Source organism: Prinia subflava, chromosome 5 (assembly GCF_021018805.1).
Source record: "Prinia subflava isolate CZ2003 ecotype Zambia chromosome 5, Cam_Psub_1.2, whole genome shotgun sequence".
In the NCBI taxonomy this organism is placed as follows: Eukaryota; Metazoa; Chordata; class Aves; order Passeriformes; family Cisticolidae; genus Prinia; species Prinia subflava.
In genome coordinates, this window is record NC_086251.1 from 25,104,328 (window position 1) to 25,122,848 (window position 18,521).

An 18,521-nucleotide genomic window follows, 5' to 3' on the forward strand; every position below is an offset into this window, starting at 1 on the left:
AAAGAGGTAGCAATGTCCCAATGGAACTGAGATTCTTGTAAAACCGCTTGTACAAAATAAATAGGGTAATTTTTTTTCTTTTTTAAATATTGGAGTGATTTTTTAGTTATCTTGGATTGAAGTAAAAGTAAAGGCTTGAATGGGGGTGGGAGACCTTGTGATACATGGGGAGATAATCATAAATGTGACTTTGGAATCCAGTAAAATCTGAGTTGCATGAGTAAGCTTTGGTGCAAAGAAAGAGTCCAAAGTTCTGCAGAATGCGAAAAAACAAGAGAAGAAAGGTGATGGTGGTGGTTGTTGCTGAATTTTTTTTTTGTCTACCTTTCTCGCTCTGTTGCAATATACCACAATTAATACAAGAAATTGCATGTTATCATGTAGGTATGATTGTATCTAAAACATCTCCTGAATGTACTTTGTCTATGTCCTGCATGTCAATGAAGTTCCAGTAACTTTACTGCACACCATAACTATTTCTGTGCCACGCTTTGAGTCTGGTACAAAGGATTTTACAGATCTAGTTGGGTGGAATGGTTCAGTGCACAGCAAAAGTAACACTGAGTAACGAGTGTCGTCAGTGCTGAAGTCTTAACCGCTTGTTAAAACTATTTTGTATACAGCTTATGTGAGCAGAATTCTTCAATCCTCCCAAGTGGGCACTGTTCAGGGACAGATACCTTGTTCTGTTAATTTGGAGAAATGCCTTTTCCAAGTGAAAAATCAGCAGAGTTGGCAATACTCAAGTTTCTGCATCTGTCACAGCTGGCTGAATCCAGGGTTGCTTCCACTAACTCTTAGTGCTGCATAATAAGGGCACTATATGCCAATGCAAACATGAAAAGCATGGCTCCTTTTTTGTTATATGCCTCACTGTTTACTGTAAATGGCCCACTTAAAACTGTGAATCTCATGCTTAGGACTCTGTGTCTGTGACTACCCATGTTAAGCTCATCCCACCTCTGGAGGGATGTTGAATCATGATCTTTTAAATGCATATCTCTTGTTCTACAGTATCTCCAGCTACAGCCCTTAGTGTCACTGCCGGTGGTCTCTGCCGGTGTCTTAGAGTATTTGTGGAACACAGAAACTTTGGCATATATCCATAATGTTTCGTTAAGGGTTGTTCATGTTTTGAGACTGTTTCTGCATAAGCCTGGAGTTGTCTTTCATCAGTAAGCTGGGTTAGTTCAGTGTCTTTAGTGAACTATTTGTATGTTGTGACATCTCTCCTCTGTAACTGTGGAGACAGCTTCAAGGCCAAACACAAGGCAGCTTAAGTAACCACTACGTCTCATACTCTGCAGTGTGACTTCTGTGAAGTAGAATTCTTGTTTTGGTCATGTCTTGATTTATAGATGAGTGTAATGAAATTTCAGAGAGTATCTTCTTGTGTTAACAATTCAGTGATTGGCATGCTTTCCCTGTTCATGTGCAATTAGTCCTGCATACATCACCACTGCTTAATGAAATGTTTGTAAAATAAATCTCGGGGCAGGGTATATTGCTTTGGCATTAAAGGCCTGAGATCCAAAAAGACATTGTTGGCTGGCACTGCATTCTTCAGAGAGAAGACTTTCAGTTTTTGTTCTTTGTGTTGCAAAAGAAAGCAGTTTTGCTTTGTGTGGAAGTGTCATGGAAATGTGAATTATGCAACTTTGTGAGAACTATACTGCACTGGAAAAGATCAGCCTTCATCATCACTAGGACCAATGGCTTGGAATTGCAGGCAGATGTGCATAAATATGGAGATATCTGTACAGTTTTCCAGTTGTTCTTTCATTTCTGTGCAACCTAGTGTGTGAGAAGGGAGGAAGAGGAATCAAAATGCCTGTGTTTTGGAATGTATGGGAATAAACAGAGTTTTCCTGTGAAGTAGTTGAAGAAGTATCAGTAGATATGAGGGAAGAGCAGAAACTCACCTTGAGCTTGAGAGGGGAGCAAGAGGATAAAGCATTCATTTTTTATTGGGAGCAAAAAATATGAATGAGATTTGAGAGGAACTGTTTGGAACTCCTCTATACTGTATCTACACTAGAAGTTACTCTCAATGAGACATGGAGCACTTCGGAAGAAAACTTTCCAAGTCGTGTATCAGGAAGACAAATTATGCATATCTGATGGTGGGATGGAGAAAAGAGAAATGTTGCCCCATGGATGATCAACAGAAGTACTGAAGCATGAATGAACTCAGTACACACACATGATTATATATTCTTGTGTTTCTCTCAGGGATACCAACAAATTCAACCTGAAACATTGAGTCTATGTCAGCATGGAGTGAGAAAACATCTAGTAAATCAAAAGTTCCCAACTACAAACGAGAGTGCCAATTTCTTTGAATTGTTGGTTTGTGGCGCTATTTGTTGTTGGTGTAGTTTGCACAAATGATCTCTTGGATGATAAGAGCACCGTGTTGCTGTTTAGCAAGACCAATTTCAATGCTATTACTGGTCTAGATGATACTTCCCCCTGCAAAACAAAATGAAAGAATGTCAAACCAACCTATATGATTCTGTAAAGAGAAGGTTATTTAAATAACAAAATTATAATAGCCCCTATGTGAAATGAAGGGAAAAAAATAATGTAGCCTGAAATTCTTATTTTCTTGTCTTTTTATGTGACTTAAGGGATTTCTCATGTAAACTGGATCTTTCTCATATAAACTGGATTGTGGTCAGCTTTCTCAACAGTGTAGATGAACAATAATCTCATTGAGGCAATATCTGCGAGTACATGAAACTGCTCATAAAACTGCTTGTTGTTTTTTTGCATGTTTTTATCCTTGATATTTGCTTGTTCCTGGTAAAGATGATAAGCTTATTGATTATGTTCATCTTCATCTTACTGCCTACAGTAATACTGGTTTCATATACTGGACACTTGCTTTGTTTTCCAGACCTGTTGTAATTTTGGGCTTTAGAAAATGAAACTTTCCTGTTTCCCACAGATTGAGACCTGCTTGTTTATCCTACATGGCTTTCAGTTTGGCTATCTTCAAAAGCTCATCTGTCAGAAGAGAAGGAAGCTGACAGTGAGAAGGCAGACATTCACCAATTTTTTAGGCAGTGCTTTCTAGCAGGATTAACCATATTTCTAGGAGAATTCTGTTCACTGTTTGTCCTGAGCCTCAGCTTGAGCTTATGCATTTTCTGTGACAGTTGTACTTTTTCACCTAGACTTCCTTGTTAAAAGAGAGAGCATTCCTGCACTCTTCCACGGTTAGGAGGGACCTGAAACAAGTTCAGTTTTCTTGGAAAGGAGTCAGACATTCATCTACATGTTCTCTTTGAGTCCATTGGTTCAGGAGATCTTCCCTCTGGTCAGCTGGGAGGATGCCAAATCATTGCCAGTCTTAAATGGGTCCTTGCAGTTTTTGCAGCAAACATCCATGGCTTATGTTTAGTGCTGCTTTCCAACTTTCCGAGTCTTTCTCGGTTAGAAGAGACTGCCTGAGTCTCCTTATGTTGACACCCTGACTGGTGAGGGACTTGGAGAAGAATTTTTCAACAGTCTGGTGGGTTATATAAAAACAAAAAAACCCTATAGCCTTCAATACCTGCTCATAGCTTTCTCTCAGGGTTGCATTCTATTACATGAACCAGTTTGATTTCTGCTTCAGAAGTTGCAATCTCTGCTTTTAACATTATGTCCTTGAATTATGGCCTGGTTTATTAACCAGAAAACCAATCTCCAAAACAAACCAAGACATATACCAGCATGGCTACTCAGTGTGATTAAACCTAGGAACTAACACACTCTGCTGGACCAAACGTCCATCTAATCCAGCATCGTGCCTTTATCAGTGTCTAGCAGCAGCAGCTGGCTGAGCAGTGTAGGAAATGGGTGCATTATGTCAGCCACTGAAATATTAACAGTAGGTTTCTGACAGTTGTTTAGCTGCTGTCTGAGGTGGAAGCTACATTTGGGCTATTGCACTGTGAATAGCAACATCAAACTATTTATAGGTGAATTTGCTGCCTTTTGGAACTAATTTATAAATATCTGTGGCTTACACAGTGTTTCACAGCAGCAAGTTCCATGCAGTTTACCTGCATTTTCTGTGTGTGTGATAGGTTGGTGCAAGAAAAAAATAGTTTCATTTGTTTTAAACATACTCTTTTGTTGTCATTCCTCTCTGTACCATTTCTATTTCTCCCTTTTTTGAGGTGGAGCAGCCAGAATTATGTGCATCACAACAGAATGTTCCCTGTTTTTTCTCTGTTTTGTTTCTAATACCTTCTGATACTTTTCTTGAACTACTTGCTGCTAGGAGTTGAACTCTTTGCTTGCAGTAATCTTGAAATCTTTTTGTAAGTAGTCATGCCTAGTTTCAAACCATTGTTGTGTATTTATAGCTAGATTATTTTTTCTTCTGAGTAAATTATTTTGCACATCTCGACCTGGGACAACAAAATGATAAATAGAAACCAGTCATTTGGTATTATCAGATCCCCTCTAACTCTCTGAAGTTTACTTTAATTACAACTATCTGAAGTGATGGAAAGCATCACAATGTGTGCAACCTTCCTTTTTGCCAGATAAGTTAAAAGTATGTGCACACACTTAACCCTGATCCCTGTTATGGTAACTTCCCTGCTCTTTGACTGTTCAATGTTTTCTTTCTTTTTATTTTATTTGTTTTGTTACTTTTTTGTAGTTCCTGTCCTGGCTTTTGCTATAAGGTGATGTGAGAGTTTGCTTCTTTTTGTTCCAATATGGTGTATGAACCTTTTGGTATTTGAGATGTAAGTCTTCCAGCATCTCTTCATTTGCTTTGAAGTTGAATGTCCAAAAGCTTCATTTCATTAAGATTGCAATCTTTTATATGAATACTTGGCAGAGAGTGTTCTGTAGAAATGTGGGGTTTTGTTGTTGGGTTTTTTATTCCTTTGTGTGTGTGTGGTTTTGTTTTCTATGTTTTGGGTTTTTGCTTAAATGGCCAGTGCTTTGTAATCTTAGTATCATGAATTATATCACCTTCAAAGGGTTATATAATTTGTTCCTACATCCTCCCTCATCCCAGCCTCTTCAGTTCTTTTCTCTTCCAGTTCATGGAAGTCCTTGTCTTGCCTTTTTAACCAAGTCTGTGATGTTTTTACTATGACCAGCTGTGAGTTTTTTTTTTTTTTAAATAATACTAAAAATCTACTGCTCATCTCATTTTGGAATCATGATAGAATTTTTTTTTTTAAATTTGATATTTTAGTTTGAAACTCAAAAATTCTCACTCAGCTTTGATATCAATGAGTTTTAAGGCAGTTTGACTGTCAGGCAAATGGCAGGTGTTACGTTTCACAGGTTTACTCCTTGTCTAACTAGAATATCTAAATTTGATTATGGGTGAAGTTTGTATTAATTAGTTGCACTGTTAGGACAGTGGGAACAGGCACTTCTAGGAGAATAAATACTGCTTGAAAGTAATGTTTCTTTTGAATGTTATGCTTCTCTATATATGAATATGAATTTCCTTGTCCTTTGCTGCTCTAAGTATTGATTGGGTGTTGAATAATGAAACTCACCCAGGAGTGTGTGAGTGTTCATTCCTCTGTCTGGAGGGTAGGAAGAAGGGCTACAACAGACACTTCTGTCCAGAAGACTCCTAGCCTGGAGGACAAGGAGACTAATATGTCATGTAGAACATGATGTGACATCCAGACTGTAACTTGACAGGGGATTCAAATGAGTGCAGAACTTGGCAACACATAGTAGTGCTGATTTACCTGCTGTAGAAATTGCATCCTTTACTTCAGCTTTGCTCAGTGTGCGTGGATTATACAAATTTTCAGGTATCTAGGTGGTTTAGATTATTGTTGGGGCAATCAATCCTCCTTCAACTTCTTCCTATTTGTAATTGACTTTAGTAATTTGAATTGCAATTTTAAATGATTGTATTCAGAAGCTCTTAGCACTTTGTACTCTTGTGTGGGTGCATGCTTGTGATGTTTTGCAAGTTGTGGAAAAAAATTTTTTTTAGTAGGTTAGTATTAAGCTGTTGTGGAATTTGAACAGTCTCTAGTGTACTGTGTGACTGCAGCAGGAGTCCACAAAAAGTTTAGTCCATAAAAATTGCTTTTATCTTAAACGCTTGAGAAAGAACTTTGATGCAGATTTTTGAAAAGTAAGACTTGACAGTTTTTGATGTTCGTGAACGAGAAGACTGAATAAAGTGTTTTGGTTTTGTAGCTGATGAAATTAAGCAGCTGAAGCTTGCTCAGTCTCTAATTGGGCAAAGCATTGTTTTGTGTGTTAGTGAACAGATACTTCTAAAGACATACAAAGCCAAGAAATGAATACTTGCATTGTTATAAATCAGATATCATTATTTTGTATTTGGAAGATGAAACTCTTAAGGTGACTTAACAGAGGCAAGTCAAATGAACTAGTTCAGAAATTGGCAACCCGTGCTACTCCTGACCCCATGGTCCTTTGGTCTGACCAGTAAACAATCATTCCTGTCCTCTTCAGGAAAAAAGTATTTCTTACCATTCTGCCCTCTGCCAGGACCAGAGCCTGTTGTGTGCATGAAAGGATGAAGTACAAGCCTCTTGTGCCAGATGTTATGTGCTTAGTAATAATGCAACTTGAGAAAATAGAAAGGGCTGCAATAATAAAAATTCTTAGTGTTTCTCCAATAGATGATTTGAAAATATGCCATTTAGCACAGGTTAAAATGGCAAGAGGGACTATTATTCACTGGGAGTGACTTCTGACACATTAAATACCTCTGGTTTTAGAATAATTTAAAATGCTCATGTTTTGTTTCAGGAACTTAAATACCTTCTGTCTGGAACAAGCATGTATGTTTTTTTGCAGCAGAGGGGACTGAAAAAAGTGTGGAGAGTGGTACCATCCGTCTTTTCCTTCCCTCTAGGGCAGGTGTTTTTTGAAAGACAAGGGACTGAAACCAAACTTTTAATTTAGTGGACCTGTATATTGTACAGAATAGGAAGAAGGAAAGAGCTGGTAAGATCATAAAACAAATCTGTGATGGAGAATAGAAAACAGGTCTTTCCAAGGTGTGTATATAAACTTGTTCTCACTTGTCCATCTTTTTTGTGTAGGTTGTTATCTAATGGTTTATTAGGACTCTGTCATAAATGTTTTATGAAGCGTTGCCAGGGTTTCCATTGCAATAAGCTAGTTAAATCGCTGTTTAAATAATTATATATATATTTTAAAAAAAGTTGTATATTCTCTGGAAAACTGAGAACTCTACTTTTGCCTAGAAAAGTATTTTCTTTTTAAATTGAATTAAATTTAAAAATTATTTTTAAACAGTTGAACTGTTCCTGAAAGAAACAAACTGGTGATTTTTTTTGAGTTTTGTCTTAAGAGTCAAACAATTTTTGCCTCCAGTGTTCAGGTAAAGTTTGCATCTCTAGACTGACCTTTAAGTCTTAGTGATTTTTAAAGGGTTATTTTTTATTTATTTATTTATTTAATGCAATATTCTGATACATATTTGACCTCCAGAAGGTTGCCCTGTTTTGTTTGGCTTGGTGGAGATGAATTTTGGGAGTTCATCTATCCTTAGATGATGCCATTGTGTTTCCCCAGTAGTTTTGTGTCAGTCCCATAAGGCTATGTTGCATCGAGTAGTTCACTTGAGTGTCATTCAGGGAAAAGCTATGGGAAAATGTGGGTTTATCTCACCATTATTCCATCTTGCGTGAATGAGAAAGTTAATGACTTACAGAGACAAAATTATTTGTCATGAACATGAGTGTTGCAAAGCTATAAGGTAGATTAGAAATCCTAAGAGCAGGGAAATGCTGCATTAGGTAAAGTAAATGGCTCAAAGTAGTTGTCAGAATAGGACTACCCTGACAGAAGAATCAAGTTCTCTGTAAAAGAACTTCTGAGGTGCTTGGGCCACAGCTTATTTACACCTTCATTTAATGGTTTTGTATGAAAATAAACAGGGAAAGAAGGAATTGGTGTTGAAAGAGAGGAATGTGTGAATATTCAACGGTGTTGGACTTGTGTATGTGTTCGGAGAAAGGAAAAAACCAAACATTCAGAGTGCTCAGCAGGAAGCAGGGAAGAGGAGATTTTCTTCCTCTTAGAGGTGTGCTGTGAAAACAGTGATGCAGCCTGGCAGGCCAAGTCCTGTTGCATTCAAGGAATAAAAAACAACAGCCGACAATGGCTCAGAAGCTGCAGGGGAGCTGCTGTAGTAAAGAAGGAAAAAAATTAGGGCTGAATCTTGAACAGTAAATTGTGATGCTGTCGTCTTTTTAAATACAGTCATTATAGCTGAAGGAAGCAGAGAGAAAAAGCTGATGCTGGAACAATCTGGTAGTTAAATGTAAGGGAAATGGGGAGAAGGGGTGGACTCCTGCTCATCTGCAGCAGCGCTGCATACGGAGCTACCTGATTTAGGCCTAGCACAGTGCGTTGGAGGCCTCGGGAAGGCAGAGAGCTCCGCCAGCGTGTGTTGTCAGTGTGACGTACTTGGGAGTGTGTACAGCCTGCATGCTAAACGCCAGTGGCTGCCTTTGACTTCGCTTCTCACAGTTCTAAGAATGTAATGAAATCCCTTCTCACTCACGCTTTTATTTTGGGATGGAGGGGGAGAGAAAGGAGCTTTCGATATTCTGGTATGTTCAGAGTTTGAAACAAGCATGTTTTACCCAATTCTGTTTACTGCCCTTTTATTTAGGCTGTGTGAAACACATTGATACCTTTACATGCTCTATCATAATTTATCAGTGCACAAAACTAGAAACACATGGAAACCTTATTGATCCTTATCTAATTAATCTCTACACAGAGGATACAATACTTATTGTTGGAGGCTCTCAAGCTGATCTTTTTTCCTTTTTTTTCTTTCTTTGCTGGTCTCTGTGCTCAGAAGATCATCAGGAATGCCAAAATGACAACATGGTTTAATGAAATAATAGCTGGTGAAATTGAAATAAGTTTGGCTAAAAAGCAAATCAAATGCAAATGCAGAATGAGAACCGTTTTTACTAAATGCAAGCAGGCTGTACTTAAAACAGATGTAGTCAAAAGGAAAGGAAAATGTGATACCTGTCTGGAAGCAGCAGAGGGTCCCAGCAAGCTTTTCAGAGTTCAGATCACCCAACAGAATCATCAGAAGCCTGAGACTGTTTTACGTAGAACTTTGTGAAATTAAATTGCCAGTATTTGTTCTAGGAAAAAAATCGCTTTTAGCAGGTGAGAAGCATTACCTTTTTTGTCTTGTTTGTAAAATCTGAAGACAGATTAAGAAAAAACAATTGTTCTTTTGGTACTTTTTTTCATGTGAACATCTGTTCACCAACAAATCATTTTCATATTGTCTTTTGTCAATAATTTAGAAGCCTAATATATTAGAGCTAGTGATCTCTAGTGTTGTAAAGGCAAAAATTTATGTACAGTTTCTCATTTTGAGCTGCATTGCATCCTGTTAAAATGGAAGCGCTAAATAAGATGAAACAAACTCCTATATTCTTATTAGTATTCTTATAAGTATTACTCAGTATCATAAAGTACAGAATACAAGAATTATCAGATAATTTTCAAATTTATGCTACTGTACTTTATATACGTAAAATGGTTTCTTTTCAATGCATGTGATGAAGTATGGGCCAGTACCTGTTGCAGTACACTGAAAGTTGACCATAGCAAAGCCAGCATAGGTTGGCTTAATCTTAGGATTTAAAGAATGCCTGTGCCATAATGAGGTTGCACAGAAAATAATAGTGATTTCTATTCTGCCTGAGTAACAAACCAAACAAAAAGAATTCAGGACTGCCAAACTCAGATGCATCTTTATCCCTAGTTGTTCTGTAAGTCTTCCAGTTTCAAAACGAAAAGGATGTTCAAATGTGACTTTGTCACTGAAAATGAAACTCAGAAGCCAAATTTCTGACCATGTGGGGAAAGTGAAAGGTCACTTCTTGATGATTGTTTTAATTAAAAAGAATCAGCAAAGTGCTCAATCTTGTACCCAGTATAGCACACTGAAACTCAATAACTACTGAAGGAAGGAAGGCAGGTCTCCTTTCTACTGCCAGCACAGTACTTCTACTGCTTAAGCTTGTGCATGATGTTCCCCTGACCAATCTGTGAATCGCTTCAACTTCTGATGGAGTGTGACACCCCCTCTCACCATTCCCCCCAGAAAAAGTGGAGAGTGCTGGAGGTTAGAACCTCACAGCTGGAAGAGGACATGAAGGAGAGTGTCTTGGTCAGCTAGATTAGCTCATTGTGGGAGTGTTATTTAGTCTGCAGGCTAAATAATAAGAAAGAAAATGAAGGTAGAACTATAAACTTTGAGCTGAACTAGGCTTCACTTAGGTCTCCTGGTATACTGGTAGTCTAAGCTTTCCTTTTGCATGCTTGGCAAACTATCATTTAGGTTTCATGGACACACTGAGACAAGAGTTTTACTGAAAGTGGAGCATCTGATTTTGAAAGAACTTTATAAATGCAGAATTATAAAAGATTGCCTGTTATTTTAAGGCACCCTGCCATATAATCACTAATCACAATACACTGTGTTTTTAAATGTTTGCATGTTATTACGTGTGTACCTGGCTTCTGTCTGATATTTGTGGAACAATAACATCAGACAGCTAATCTCCCTAAATCTGTCACTGAAAATCTCACTTCTGCTCCTTGTGATTCTCAACCAGTGATATTTTAAACAGAAAGCCCTAGTGATTGCAGGGCTTGTCTTTTTTTCCTTCATGGCAAATGCCCGTTAAATTTCTTTGTTTAAAAATTATCACATTTTGCTTTTTTATTTCTTCATTTAAAAACACAGAATTGTGTCTGTTTCATGTCTGTTACATGCAAGTTGCCCTTCATCAAAATGCATTTGACACAGATTTATTCACTTAGCCAACATCCCCTTTAAGTAGTTTTTGCTATACTTTGTAAGCATGGAAATGCTGAATAGGTAATATTTATAGGGTAGAAGGAAGTTCAGGGTCTCTAATTGGAGCCCTGCTGTTCTGAAATCTCTTTGGGAAAAAAAAAGTCTAGACTCTTGGGATTCTGTATAAATGTAATATGAAGTCTTCTGTAATGCAGAATATGGGTGTTCACTTTAAATAAATTCGTTCATACATTCATGTTGGATAGTCCTTTAAAAATATATAATCTTTCAGCTTAGTTCTCTCAGTTGTTTAGTCACAATATTTTGCTTTTCATTGAAATGCTAGATTTAAGAAGACTAATTTGCAGTCACTCTGCTAAAAAGCTTGCCTTTACTTGCTTGTGTTTTGGACTTGCACTTTCAGTTTCCTCCCTAAATTCTGGAATAATGCTTTGACTCATATATACTTCATTTATCCTGCATTCCCTCTCCGAGAGCAGAATCTCTTTCTTCCGTCTGCACTGAGGAGATGTGTGTGGTTTGTCGAATTTAGTTCCTCATGTTTAATGTTTTCTCTTGTAACTTTTTTTCCCTTCACTTGTTTGCATTTCCCCCTGCTGGCCGACTGCGGTAACAGCACCTCTTGTCCCGCGGAAATGGAAGGCCAAGGCTGTCCTTGAGTATCACGGCTGTGTCTTAGAGGCGTTGGCTGCTCTTCTGACATTTTTTGGTGTCCTCTGAACGTCTCTGGCAGACAGATAAAATTCAAAGAATAGTCTGTGCAAGCAGGATGTGCACATACCTGAGATTCGCTCCATCAGAAGTGCAGTTGCACTTCCAGTGATAGTCAGAGGTACCTCTAGTTTTGCATTTCATGACTGCAGTCTTGCAACACCACCCAGATCATGCTGTTTTGTACTCTGGGCCTCTTCCCAAAGCTGTTAAGGCACTTCTGCCTCACTAATGTATCATTCCCACCAGCCAGTTCTTTCCAAGATAGAGTGGGTTGCTAGGAGGGGGGAAAAATAAGAATAATTTCTCCTCATGTTTAAAAGGAGAAATCAGAGATCCCTCCCTTCTTAATGGAGTTTCAGGGGGAGAATTAGTTTAATAAGTATTGGGGTAGTTTTCTTAATATCTTTTTGTTCCTTGCATCTTCGGTTGTTGAATCAGTTATTAGGATTTATCATCTGTGTTCTTTCTAGAAAGTGTCTTCTTTCTTCCTTTCAACTCCCTCTCCTTCCCTATTTCCCAAGTAATCCTCTGTCTCTGAAGCATGAAAGGAAGGCAGGAACTTCTCAGCGACTGGAATGAGAAATTTGCAACACAGGTTAAGAACAATATAGGTTAATAAACTGATTTTGCTAGATCTACTATTAAAAAACAAAATCATAAAGCACAAACATTCAAATAACTTCCCTTTGCATTTCTTACAAATTTTGAGACCAAACAGTGGGCTATTACAGCTAGGAGGGGACAGCTCCTTCTGTTTTCTGTTATCTTCCATCTTATTTTCCTTCCTGGTGGTACATATACTTTGTAAATACTTGAAAATAATTCAAAAAGAAAAATTACAGTTTCAAGACTTAACAGATCAACTGACATATTTTTTAAGTTAAATTGTTAAACAATTTTTTAAAAAAAAATCCCAAACACCCCATGTTTCCAGCAACTTTATGGAATGTTGAATAATGCAGCAAAAAAATTTAGAAACAAATGCAAAACTCTGCCCTCTGATTTATACCTTCACATCATGTAAATATTTTAATTTTGCAAAAAATTCCTCAGCTCCCTACTTCAAATAATAAACTTCACTGTTGCACTATTAGTAAAACATAAACTTACAGACCTTATTAGTACTGGGGGTTCTCTTGGTGTGTGTTTAGCTAAACAGTCCTTTGAAAAAGTAATTCACTGAAATAAAAATACAGATCATATAACTTTTTTTACATGAGCAAGAATTTAGCCACACTGCATATAAGATGATTTTGTGTGTTTCTACAACCTGGTGAATAGTAACTCACTGAGCAAAGTGAGCAAACTTCAAAGAAGTTCTGCAGTACTAGAACTTCTGAATGCAACAGTGCTGTAAAATGTCCCTGTACACTGGGGTCTGGGTACAAAAGTGAGAATTTTACTGATGGTAATTTTATGAATGTTGGGTTAAATGAGAAGCCCTTGATACCACATCAGAACATCTGCCAGGCTTACTAATGGTCATAGGTTAAAAAGGCTTCTCTGATTCAAGAAAAAGGCTGAGGCTGTGCAAAGAAGAGGGGTTTATACACAGGTAAAAAGTTAGAGCAACATATCTTGAATCTGCTGAAGTGATAGGGATGATTCTGAGATTTTAAAACATGTTTGTGCTAATTTTCTTCTAGGCCAACTGTAGTTTATCATTTTGCTGGAGAGTGTGATTTCATACTCCATCCCAGCCAAAGATGCTAGGAAAGACTGTTCAGGAAGAGTTATGAATGCCCAGCGGAGCTGTGGTCATAGGACAAGATCTAAGAGGGTAATCAACAACTCAACAGTTGATTACATGTGTAATGTTATCATGTAATGTAATGCAGTCAAACTAAACATGTCGATTACATGTGTTTGGTGCCATGGCAAGGTTTGGTTGATATTTTAAGAATCAGCTTGTGGTTTTGTCTTTACACTAGAGGTGGTCTTTTAAACTGTAATGAGTCTTCTAGCTCATTTTCTATGTGTTAAATATAGTACTGCTTCTGCAAAGACAAATGATGGCGTTGCACACTTCTATTTAAACTTAGTTTGATGGTTTTATAAAGTGCTTCAGGCAAGGTGCAGATGTCCATTTCCAGGTAAAGCCAGCTTCAGGTATCTTAAACTCCAAACTGCATTTGTTTCATGTCGAATCATAGCAGCAGAAGAATTTTTAGGTAGAACTGAAATTTGTAGTTTGAATCCTGTAAGTTGTCTGCATGCATAAGCAGAAAACCTCGCCTCCTGGACCAGTTTAGGGGGAGTTAATCTATCAGTATTGTGTGAGAATAAGAAAGGAGGGGGAGAGAGCAGTTGTACAGATGGACAAACTGGAAGGCATGGCTTGTACACTTTAGTGCAGTCTCAGTTATCTTGAGCAGTCTTGTTGGTCCCTTTGCCACCTGCCTGGCATGTGTTACTGGGACCGGCTGGGAATTCTCCCAGCTGCAGCACAACAGGAAGAGCAGATTCTGTGCACTGGCACAAAGGAGGCTTGTTTTTATCACAGAGGCAACAGCACCAGCACTGCTAAGGTTAGTCATTGAAATGTGAGCCTTATAATAATGTAATTTAAAATTGGACCCTGTCTGGCCTGTGTTTGGTCTTCTTAAGACTGCAGAAATCCCGCCCTGTTAGGGAATATGAGTTGCTGACTTGAAAATCACAGTAAAGTAGCTGCTATGACTTGTTTCCTTAGAAGACAGTGATAGAGTGCTCTCTATTTATAGGTTGTCATTCAAATACAGGAGGGAGAGCTGTTGCTTTGAGGAGTTCACATTTAAAACCTGGAGTCCAGAGAAAAACTCTGAATCCCTTCTGTGTGGTGTCTATTTTGCACACAAAAAAAACCCCCAACAAAACCAAACCAAACAAAAAAACCCCACAACAGCAACACAAAAGCAAAAGCTTTACCCTTATGTTGTAGAGCAATTCTCTGAAATGTGAAACAATATCAGGTTCACAATTGCCTATGCACAGCATTTAGTCCTTTTTTTTTTTTTTTTTTTTTTTTTTCTGAATTCATTGTGTGCACTGAACAAGACCAAGATCCTTTTGGCAAAAAGTAAGATATACATAATATTGTAACATGATATGAATGTATAGAGTTCCATGGTCTGACAGTAAATATTTGCTAGTTTCCAGAGTTAGGAAAAATGCCAAGAAAACATTGATGAACATGACATTTCTTTCCAGTTTTTCCAAGTGAGTCTCTGGTTACAGTAGCATAAACTTTATTGTATAACTTGAAGGTAGTAATAAGCATGTAATTATTATAACCAGACATCCTAATATACAGATAATTAGCATTTAAATAGTCTTAAGCCTTCAGGTGCTGTATGCTCGAATGTTTTCACCACCATTTGTTCTTCTGATGTCCTCAGATGCTACCAAGCCTTAAACATAGGAGTTTTGATATCTTAGTTTTCATAACGGTCCCATAAAATGAGTAACTTTTCTAGTCATAGATCATATATATATTTTGGGAAGAAGGCAGTGCTCTTAATTTCACTCCCAGACCTGGGGTTTAAAAACCTCTAAAATATAGCAGAATATGCTGTAATAATCCACGAGTTAACCTTGCAGGCTCCTACCTTGGACAGTTTACAGCGTGTTTCTAGAGCCTGCAAAAGGCTACCTCAGTAAATTGGATAGTTGAGATTTTGTGTTACATTTCTGCTGTTGAAGTTTTTGTTAGAAATCCCTGTATAATACTAAACTTTTCAGACTTTTCTATTGATATGAGTAATTATGAGCTGTCTCATCTTAACTTTCTAATGTGTTTTGTACTGAGAATGAGAGAGGCAATGTGAGTTTCTATATGTACTTGTGCTGTAACAAGAAATAATCTCATTTTGTCTACAGAGCAGACTTTATCCCTTTTTCATTAATACTGTTCTGTGTTGGTTCCCAGTACCCACAAATATAGGGAGTTGTCAAGAACCAAAGTTACAGATAGAGTTGGTCATATGCTGTTCTATACTAAAATGCTAAGAGCAGTTGAGAACTTAAATCTGTTTAAGGTGCTTGGGGTTACCAATTTTGGGTATTTGTTCTTCATTTCTCTGTCTCAGTTCACTATTTAAGAAAACTTACCTGTATCAGGCACAAGTTTTTTTGTGTCTCTCGTTAGTGCGCTGCTTATGAAGAAATCAGTTTTTTATTTGTCATAGGGCTTAGATGTTGAGTTTAAAAACCCATGCAAATCAAAAGTTCAGAATGTCAAGAAACTCAATTGATACTTCATTCTTTTTGCTTGTCCTCTTTACTAAATGAGGCAGGAATATTAGTGGAAATAGTATACCTGTGTGAGGGCAAAATTCTGTATTGCCAGAGGTTTGACATTCAAAGGTTAGCCTGTTCTAAACACTTAAGAAAAAGCCTGTGGTAAATTATGTACAGAAGAGGATGCAAATGTATTTCCATTCCCTATATAGGTCCTCTCTAAGTGACTTCTCCAAGGCAACACAGTGCTTCACTTGGATAGTCACGATTAAACTCCTTGTGTTCTAAACTTTGTCCTTGGGAGCTCCTGGCTTCTGAGTCTGGGGTTGCAGCAAGATTAAATGCAATCTGAAGGTTTGTAACAGTGCAGCTTTTTTTCTGCACAGTTCCATCTTGTTGGAGCTGGGGTCCTGCTATGGAGGCGATTCTCTACGTAGGGGGAAAAAAGGAAGGAAGGAACAGTTGCTGTTATTTTTAAGTGACAGCTTTCTTGTCAGGTTGTGTGTACATGTGCTATAAGTAAATTGGTATTTTTCTTTTTTTGAATAAAAATCATGCTTATTTATTCTCAGACTGCATTTGCAGATGTGCAGTACTGACTGTTTTGTGCAGCTTTCCAAAGGCAGTAATTTAGAGCAGTGAGTTGGGGTTTTTATTATTTTTTTTTATTAATAGCATGGACTTGTTGTAGCTGCTTGTTGAAGAGGGCACTTAGTACTTGCATGATGAAAGGGCTTCCTCTGTAGATTTCTGGACCAATTAAGTGACTGATTGATAGTGGGAGGTGGAGGTGACAAGTAGGATTTTAATACCAAAACAAAACTACAGTTTGAGAATAATACCTGTCTCTTCAGCACCCTCAAAAATGACAGTATTTAAAATTCTGTAGCATCCAGAGCAAATGTACTTACTTTGAATACAACCTCAGAACAGTCCATACTTCACAGTTCATAACCAGCTGGATGTTATGTAAACTAACCTGAAATTGCTCTAAAATTAAACATCTGTAATATTGTGTGGTTCAAAATGCACAATAAAATTTGAGACTAGAGACTGACAATACTGTCTCTGCCAGCAGTAGGCTTCCTGCTTTCTGTTCTCAGTGGTCATCAGCACCTGGTTTTGCTGTTTAGTAAATGGAAACCCTCCACTTGTGCAGGTCTCCAATGGGCAAGAGATGACTGTGACTTTCTACTGCTATATCTTTTTATAAGGTTGAGGCTTAAACTTCAGCTCTGTGATGACTTGTGTGTGGATAGAAACATCTGCAAAGATCTTGTTAGCTGTGAAGTTAAAGCTTCAAAATACACTAATATTCTAGTATTTTACTAGAAAACTGGGAGTATTATGGAACCCCTTTTCAGCATCAGGCAAAGTAATTGAGCAAATGAGTTATCACTTATATTGTAACTGCCTTTTTAGAGCTCTGACTCAGGAGTTTTTTATGATTCGTGTGGTGATTTCCAAGGTATTCCCTTGCTGTGCTACAGAATGTTGTACCACGACCCAGGCAGTGTAATGGGCAGTGCCTCTTCTTGGCCTCCATATGTCCTGTCCCACCGTATTGGCTCACACTGCTGTTTGTGTCCGTCCCAGCAGCACTCTGGCACTGGAGCTCTGGTGACTGCTGACCTGCCACCTGCTAGACCTACGCTCTTTGGGTGTTGGGGTAACCTCTAGCAGAGATGGGGGGTAACCTCGTCTTATTTAGCTGTGGCAACTGACAGGGCTTATGATATAGACCTTAATAAACGTAATGGAGAGAAGGTCTTTCTCCCACGGGAGGGGTACACTGATCTTGCACAGAACTGGAAAAATTTGTACCTCTAATTGCTTCTCCCCCTAGTGACAGTAATAATTTGTATTATAATCCAGATTAAAATTGTAGGTCTCCGTAGTTCTCCCTGCCACTTCAAACAGAATTTCTTTTGAAGTGGTGTTTTATAGTTAGCTTCAGCATTTAAAAAAAATTTACAACTTCCCTGAAGAAAAATCAACCAAAAACCTCTTTCTAAAATCCCAACCCTTCCATCTCCAACTTTTCAACTATGCAAATATTTCTTTTGTTTGTTTCAAACTCTAGTTAAAATATTTGTAATTATCTTTTTTGTTGCTTTTTTTTCTTTTGCGAGAGGGAGTAGAGAGCTGAAAGGGTAATTTTTTCAAAACTGGTAAGTACTTCCCAAGGCTAAAATGAGTTACCTAAGAATAGATGGTATGAAGAGCTGGCATCCGTTCCTGGAAAAGTTTGATGGTTACTGAAACTGAAATTCTATCTATTCTTATTCAGGAACTAAGTCTTAAAAAGTAAATATTGCTGATGGAAGCCCCAGTCTTATAAATAAAATCTCTGTAAGCCTGAGATTGGGCGCAAGGGTCTGTAAGTACAGTGGACATTTAAATTCATCTACTCAAAAATAATAATGTTAAGTTACTTTTTTTTTTTCTGTGTAATGTGAAAACCAAATTTATTTGAAGGGATTTTTGGCTCAGAAAAACTTCTCTCTAAAAATCTGAGTTATTCAGGGTCCTTCCATATACACAGAAGGCAGTCATGGCTTTGTGTGTGTCCTACCTTTTTTTAAATAAATATATATGCCTTGTCAGCTGTGTTTCTAGTGTAGCTTCCAAAATAGTCGTGGTTGAAATAGTATTGTGACATTTTAGAGGTTCCCATGTAGATTGTATTTAATTGAGATAACAGAAGTGTGAATGCACTTATGTGATTATTGTAGAG

At 37.7% G+C, this 18,521-nt stretch overlaps 1 protein-coding gene across 8 annotated transcripts in view; it reads left to right on the forward strand.

Annotated features, from left to right (window-relative positions):
* PHF21A (PHD finger protein 21A) overlaps positions 1-18,521 on the forward strand; it is a 125,365-nt gene that overhangs the window by 11,923 nt on the left and 94,921 nt on the right. The gene's annotated exons all lie outside the window — the stretch shown is intronic.